This window comes from Limulus polyphemus, unplaced genomic scaffold (assembly GCF_000517525.1).
Source record: "Limulus polyphemus unplaced genomic scaffold, Limulus_polyphemus-2.1.2 Scaffold11800, whole genome shotgun sequence".
In the NCBI taxonomy this organism is placed as follows: domain Eukaryota; kingdom Metazoa; phylum Arthropoda; class Merostomata; order Xiphosura; family Limulidae; genus Limulus; species Limulus polyphemus.
In genome coordinates, this window is record NW_013677410.1 from 644 (window position 1) to 8,190 (window position 7,547).

At 31.7% G+C, this 7,547-nt stretch overlaps 1 long non-coding RNA gene across 1 annotated transcript; it reads left to right on the top strand.

Moving 5' to 3' along the window:
• The first annotated feature begins 246 nt into the window (after positions 1-246).
• On the top strand, positions 247-6,446 carry LOC106476845. Its single transcript, XR_001291939.2, has 3 exons — positions 247-302; positions 5,075-5,116; positions 6,374-6,446. It is a non-coding gene; the product is annotated as an uncharacterized LOC106476845 (long non-coding RNA).
• Positions 6,447-7,547: the final 1,101 nt, after the last annotated feature.

The window sequence follows — 7,547 nt, forward strand, 5'->3', positions numbered from 1 at the left end:
ATTGCAATTATATTAGAACTTCAACAAAGATAACTTAACTGCAGGCAAGAACCACTTATACATACACAGAAAGATGGGTTTTTCTAGACATACCTTGCAACATTAACAAGATTAACCATTTTACAAAAGCTTACACTGTAACAGTGATGCAGTTTAACTAAAACTAATTGAAGTAATTTAGCAATAACATCACATTGTGTACAATTTGGAATAAAGAAAGATTATAACTAGATACTTGTTTTTGTAATCTTTAGATATTCCACCAACTCTAGACCCAAGTGAAAATCTTGTCAATGGAGAACGTAAGTCTTGCTATACATTTTTTATTTTCTTACAATTGTAAAATTCTTTGCATATCAATATGTTGAAAGATTTAACAGATATTTTAATTAATATTGTGTAGAATAATGGTAAAAAAATATATATATTGTACTTGTTTTCTGTGTATATACACAAGTACATATTGCTGAACTCTGTCTTGTGTACAAGATTGTTTCATACACTGTTTACGTACCTCATCAACTATTTGAACTGTCAACTTAATGGAGTTTTTCATTTTGTGTGGTATTTCCTGGTAACAGTTTTTCCCTAAAGCAGTCAGTTAGGCCTGCAAGCAAGAGGATAAGAGAGAACTGAACTTTGAAATGAAATATAACAGTCTCTCCAATCTATAGAGGGAGTTGTCTGGGAAAAAGACTTGACATTGGAAGCTTGACAATTACAAAAATATTATCAGAATATAACAACAGCAAAGGGCAAGTGTTAACTGATACATTTCAAAGAGCAAAATGAAGACTTGTTTAAAAGCTGTTACCAGTTTGGTATGTCCCCTTGTAAGCTACACGTGTTACGTTTAAACAAAATGCAAGGATCAAGTTTAAACTGCCATTCAAATGTAAGCTAAACTACATTTTAAAATCCAAATGCTTAAACCATTCTCTCTAAAATTTAACTACCTCACTATGGACTCTGTCAAATCAGCCAAGTTCACGACCGAAAATTGACTTATAGTTTCCATACTATAACTTCTAATATTTTTTGTGAATCTTCACATTTTGTAGGGTTTCAGTAAACATTAAGAGTCACTTGAGACCAAAAAACAGAATTTTTACTGAAATATTTTCACTATAAAATTTCTCCATGTATATACGGAGTCAAAGTGTTGACCACTCTAAGTGCAGTGATTTTCACGTTAAGATTAAAACTACTTTTCTTCATCTGAGAAATCTCAAATACCTCTTAAATTTCAAATGTTTTTTTTTTCAATAAAACTTCCTATTTTAATCTGTTATTTTCTCTACACTAACTCTATACAAGGTTGGTCAATTTGACTGACCTCGTAACCACCAAAAAAATTTTAAATAAAACTAAATTACCCCTTTTTTCTTTCTAGAATGAGTTCTACTTTTCACACGAAACTACATTTGTTTATCCTAAATAGATTTAAATTTGTAACAGTATACATCTTTTTAGGATGTAATTTTTTTTATTGCCCTTTGAACCATGTCTTACTAACATTCATGCCATACAAGTTGTAAGTCACTTGGCAAACGTGCTGCTCATATTATCATATCGCATTACCTAATGCACAAGCTACTCCCCAGCATACATACTGAACATTTGTGTTATTTTACCTTATCTAACCTGAAAAGTTTCCAATTTTTCCCTTTAATTACTTTAGTTACTGGGTCCTTTTTTTTTACCGTCAACTATCAATGACACTTAACCCTACTATTTTTTTTATATATATATATACTAATTGTATTACAGCACTAAATTTATTTAATTAAATAATGCACCAAACAACACACTAATAACCTGCAAAATGCAGACAATGTCCCATAACTATTACAATTCTTCTGGCTTTCCCACTGTGTAACAAGAGTCATTAAAAATTCAGCTAAGCTCATCGATGTGTTTCTCGTGGGAATAGAGTTTGAAATGGAAGTGAAATAGACAATTCTCTGTACAGATAATAATGTAGTATAATACATCATTTGATAGATTAAATCCTTAGCTTTCTATTGGTTATAAATAATGTAGTATTAAACATCAGAAAGAACTACTGGACAATTTTTGAAAGAGAGGATGTGACAGGTGGGTGGCAAGAGTGGTCTGATTTTCTAGTTCATGGCTCTGTAACTAAATACAGTTGAAGGCTATAAAAATTATCCTTTGCCCAAGTGATAATAACATTATAATAAGTAATTTATGTTAAATTTCGTATTTCTCAGAGAGGTAGTAAATAAATTAGAGAAGAGGGAATACCTGGAGAACAAATGTCATACTAAGGAAAAAAACAAATTTTTTTAAATATTGCCTTATAAAATTAATAACTTAAAACTTATATATAATTAAAACATAGATTATTAGCTACATTTCTAAACCAAATTTATTCATATATCATGAAAAGAATGTGACGTGCAAAGAAAAAGATGCCAATAGTGAAAGTGTTAAACTCAAGTTAAAATACAAAACTACCCACTTTAGTTAACAGAAGATCCTCTAAGTTAAAAGACAAGTAAGCGAAAAGAAAGTTTAAAAATCCTCTCTGTTACAGGGGCAAACCTGGCTTTAAGTACCAAAATAAAGTTTTCACACACAATGTGCCTTCCATATATAATCTGTGTTCACTGACAGTTGAGCTCAAGGCCACAGCTGCACCTGACCCTTACCAACAGGAAAGATAACCATCTCGTACATGATGTCACATGCTATCTTCCCTGCACTAAAGTTGGTTAATAGCCAATTAGAGAATCTCTAGCTTCCACGCTTTCAAAAAGGGAAAGTTAAAAGTTACTTCAGTGAATCTCAGCATTCAGACCGAAAATTCTGAAAGAAAAAAAAACAATTTTGAAAAATGTACATGTGGACTAAGGAGGTAGCAGGAACGTAATACAGTTCTGAAACTAATTATGGAAACAGTGTTCAATAAAAAAAAAATGACAATGTGGATCACATGAAGATGAACTGCAACAAAGCACAGTTACACACTGTTATCTAACCAATCAGAAAGTTCCACACAAGCGTAAAGCATAAAATAATTTGCAGTCATATTATTCTATGTTTTCCTCTCGGGAACAAGATTAATTTTCTTGCCAGACAACGATCCCTAACTTACAAACATTTTTTTTTTTTTATTTATATATAGTAAAGAGACCAATGAAATCCTCAAAAGTATGACTTGGCCTGCTCAAAGTCCCAATTTGGACATTTGCGAGGCTTTATAAGCTTGTGCAAGAACTGAGGATATCAAGAAGCAACCAAATAACTTCCAGAGAGTAATGCAGAACATTTTAAACAATATTCCACAATCATACATTGAGAAAAGGAAGGTAACACAAAAACAAAGTGAAATTTTCCATTTAAATCAAAGGACACGCATATAAAATACTAGTAAATTGTACAACATATCTGCACTTCTAGCTACCAGTACTTGCTGCTTGTGACCTCTATAGGCATATCACTTGTTTATTTCCATTGTTATATAATGTGTACCACAGTGTTATAATGTTTACAGTCTGCTACATATTTTATGTGCACGATTCAAATACTCTGCTTTATACCGAGTAACTATTAGACATGTAAGAATCCATAAATTTGAATAGGAATAAAACCAATTTGTATTTGGTTGTTAGTTCTGTAGTAACTATAATTTGCTTCAAAGTTATATGTCGGGGTTGGATACAAGTCACGAGAAACTAGCTAGGACCCTTACAAGTGACTCCTTATTTTATGTCACTACTTCAGTTATTTTTTCCACAAAAAAGTAAATCAGTATTAAATGTTTGAATTATTTTATCGATTCAAGTAATTGTAGCAAAACAACTCAATTATGCTAACTGCTCTAATATTCCCTTTCGACTAGTTCAAATTAGTTTTAATCAAAGCTAATTTTACTGAATGAAAATAAGATTTCAATAAACCTCAATGTATAAAATATTACAAATCTTTGTTTTGTCCAGTATATAATTAAAAGCAATAACATTTTTTTAAACTTTTATTTACAGCACTAAAATTAAATTCCCCACAGTAGAGTGCAGACAGCTAATCATGTAGTTTTGTGCTAAAAAAAAAACTTTCAACATGAATTTTAATTTTTTTTATTTCTATACACTGCAGTTTTTTGCTTTTATATTGTTTTTATACTATATCAAAATAAAATTCCACTTTACCTTACATTCTGTGTAATATATTTGAAAGTATTCATGTCTATTTAACCCAATGTGCACAGGCTCACTCAGTTGGACCAACTCTGTATTGGAGAAGAAATGCTGACTATAATTTCAAATTTACTATGTATATCTACATAAAATGTAGCAAGCTTTTAGTAATATGTACAAGTCCAGTATTATAACCAGGGCACCTGCCACAGCCCAGAAGGGGATGCAAAGCTCCAGCTATTTTAACATATTTGAAAACTACATCTGATTATGATTTGGGAAATAATTCCCATACTTTTATTGTTTATTAATATAAACAGGATTGGTTATACTTTATGATTATCTAACGTTGTCAAACTTGCCCTGAATGCAAAAAATACCTAATTATGCCACTGTACAAGTCTGTTGTACACAAGAACATCAGATAAGTTACAAAGATATCTGTACTGAGACTAACAAGTCTGAGTGCAAGGTGCTGTTCATATGAAGAACAAAGATAATTTTGTCCATGATATAGTTTGTATAACCTTTAGGATCTCCAAAATATATTGTATCTGGTATTTACTTTCCTCTATCAGGAACTGTCATTAAATCAGCAACGTACGGTCAAATGAATAGTTGGTAACTCTGACATCTAACACGTAATACCATGATACTCTGTAAAAGGTTTGACCCCTACCTGTGCCAATAAGGTCAAAGCTACACTAGATGTTTTAACTTTACTGACATGAAGTTCTACATTATAGTCCATTAATTGCACGTAAAACTAGTACCTTATTGAAAGCCCTGCTCAATCAAATATGTTAATTCTAGAACTTCTTTTTAATGCTTTTTGTGTTAATAATGAACAAAAAAAATCACCCTATTTATCACTTTGTTCCTGAACTTTAACCATACTTTTATTTTTTTAGTTTCAGATAGCCAGATTGATTCTGACCGGTCAAAAACAGTAGGTCAGTATTTTGTTACCTCTGTGGTAGTGTATAACTAACAGTTTCTACATAATAATTCATAAATTTATTCTTATCATACGTCACTAGATGAATATACCACTAATATTGCTTTGTATAGTCTTATTATGTCACTGTTTGTAACTATTTTGGAAACAGGAAGAACAACAATGGTGTGATTGTAATCTTCTGAAATAATGAATCTTTCATGAAATGAAGAAACTGAGACATTGACTTGATAAAGTGTTTATTCAATATCAACAAATCTCAAACTGGCACCAACGTCTACGTACCATTTGTTTAAATATACTTCAAGTCACGTAGTCACTCGGTTATTACCAGCTACTGTTAGACAACGTAGGAGTCGACGTAGTCACTCGGTTATTACCAGCTACTGTTAGACAACGTAGGAGTCGACGTAGTCACTCGGTTATTACCACTACTGTTAGACAACGTAGGAGTCGACGTAATCACTCGGTTATTACCAGCTACTGTTAGACAACGTAGGAGTCGACGTAGTCACTCGGTTATTACCAGCTACTGTTAGACAACGTAGGAGTCGACGTAGTCACTCGGTTATTACCAGCTACTGTTAGTCAACGTAGTCACTCGGTTATTACCAACTACTGTTAGACAACGTAGGAGTCGACGTAGCCACTCGGTTATTACCAGCTACTGTTAGACAACGTAGGAGTCGACGTAGTAACTCGGTTATTACCAGCTACTGTTAGACAACGTAGGAGTCGACGTAATCACTCGGTTATTACCAGCTACTGTTAGACAACGTAGGAGGCGATGTAGTCGATACTTGGAGAACTTCAACAAAAGAAACAAGTTTCAGAATTATGGATATATTTATATGTATGATTAATACGTGTAAGATAAGAAACAGGATCAACATTGTACAATAGTTTGTTTATACGAAAGTAATGTACTCCTCTAATTTCTTCAATTTGTGCATTATTCTTTTTACAAATCGTCAAATCACTGAACTTCAGATTATTATTATTACACGTCTTGGCAAGTAGTCTGCAACTCTAGTGTTAAAAGTGGGAATTATTTGTTGTGTAATGCTTCCTTACAAAACAATTAACTTTGATACATGGTACATAGTCCTAGTAACAAGAGTAGTAAATGTTTAATGTCAATCACTGAAATATTTATATAAATAGAAATATAATTACATGTTAAGAAACATTTACTTTTTTATATTAAAGAAACCAAATTTTTTTTTTGCTATTCCCTTTTTCTTTTTAATAGGGATTGCTGTGGCTGTTGGCATTGGTGCTTTTTTAGTGCTGGTTGTAATTATTGTTGTCGTTTGTATCAAAACGTAAGTATCAGTATCAAACTAAGAAATGAATATATATATGAAAAATAAATTTAATTGCTAATATTCAAATAGACATTCTTCTATAAGATTGTCTCCACACATTTAAATTTCAAATAAAACCTGTATAATCATTTTCATATTTAAGAATTAATATTAATTATGATTCATACACACAAATATAAATTTAACAGAAAAGTTTTGTTTCTTAGCTCATGAGGTGAAATTGTTAAATCAACAACATCTATCATTTGTTCTAAAAATTTGATCAGGTATGGCTTAGTGGTCAGTATGCCTAGACTGTGAATCAGAGTGACATCTTGCTATCACTAATACACAAACTACAACTTTGGGGGGCCATGAGTGCATTATAAGAGGGATGGTCAAATCCAACCATTCTGACAAGAGTAGCCCAAAAGCTGGTGGTAGGTTCTTGTAACATTGCCCTTTTTACTGTCAGCTCAAAATTATGTATTGTTATGTGCACATAGCTTGAGTAGTTCTGGCAAAATACCTTAAAAACAAAACAAAAAAAACTTAATTTTGATTCAAAATAAGTTTTATACCCTCATTTAAGTGACAAATTATCTCCTTAAATAGTGTAAAAAATAAAAGAGAAGGTAGGCTAATACTGAGAAATATGTCCACAAATATTATAAAAACAAAATTAACTAAATTTCAGGAGATACTCAAGGTGGACGATTCTTGAATGCTTAGGCTAAAATTCTAAGGAGAATTAAATATATTATATTATCTAATTGGGCAGTTTGGCTTCATTAATGGTATTAAGTTCTTATCACAATATTGTTTTGGTGTTTGTTGTCACAGTTGAGGTGAGAATAAGTGGTACATTAAATTAAAATAAATTTTCATTAGGCTTAATAACTGTGATGAAAATTATATTTGTTAGACATACATAATAAGCTTCGTTGCTTTGCCAGACTAGCCACTTTACATACATAATAAGCTTCGTTGCTTTGCCAGACTAGCCACTTTACATACATAATAAGCTTCGTTGCTTTGCCAGACTAGCCACTTTACATACATAATAAGCTTCGTTGCTTTGCCAGACTAGCCACTTTACATACATAATAAGCTTCGTTG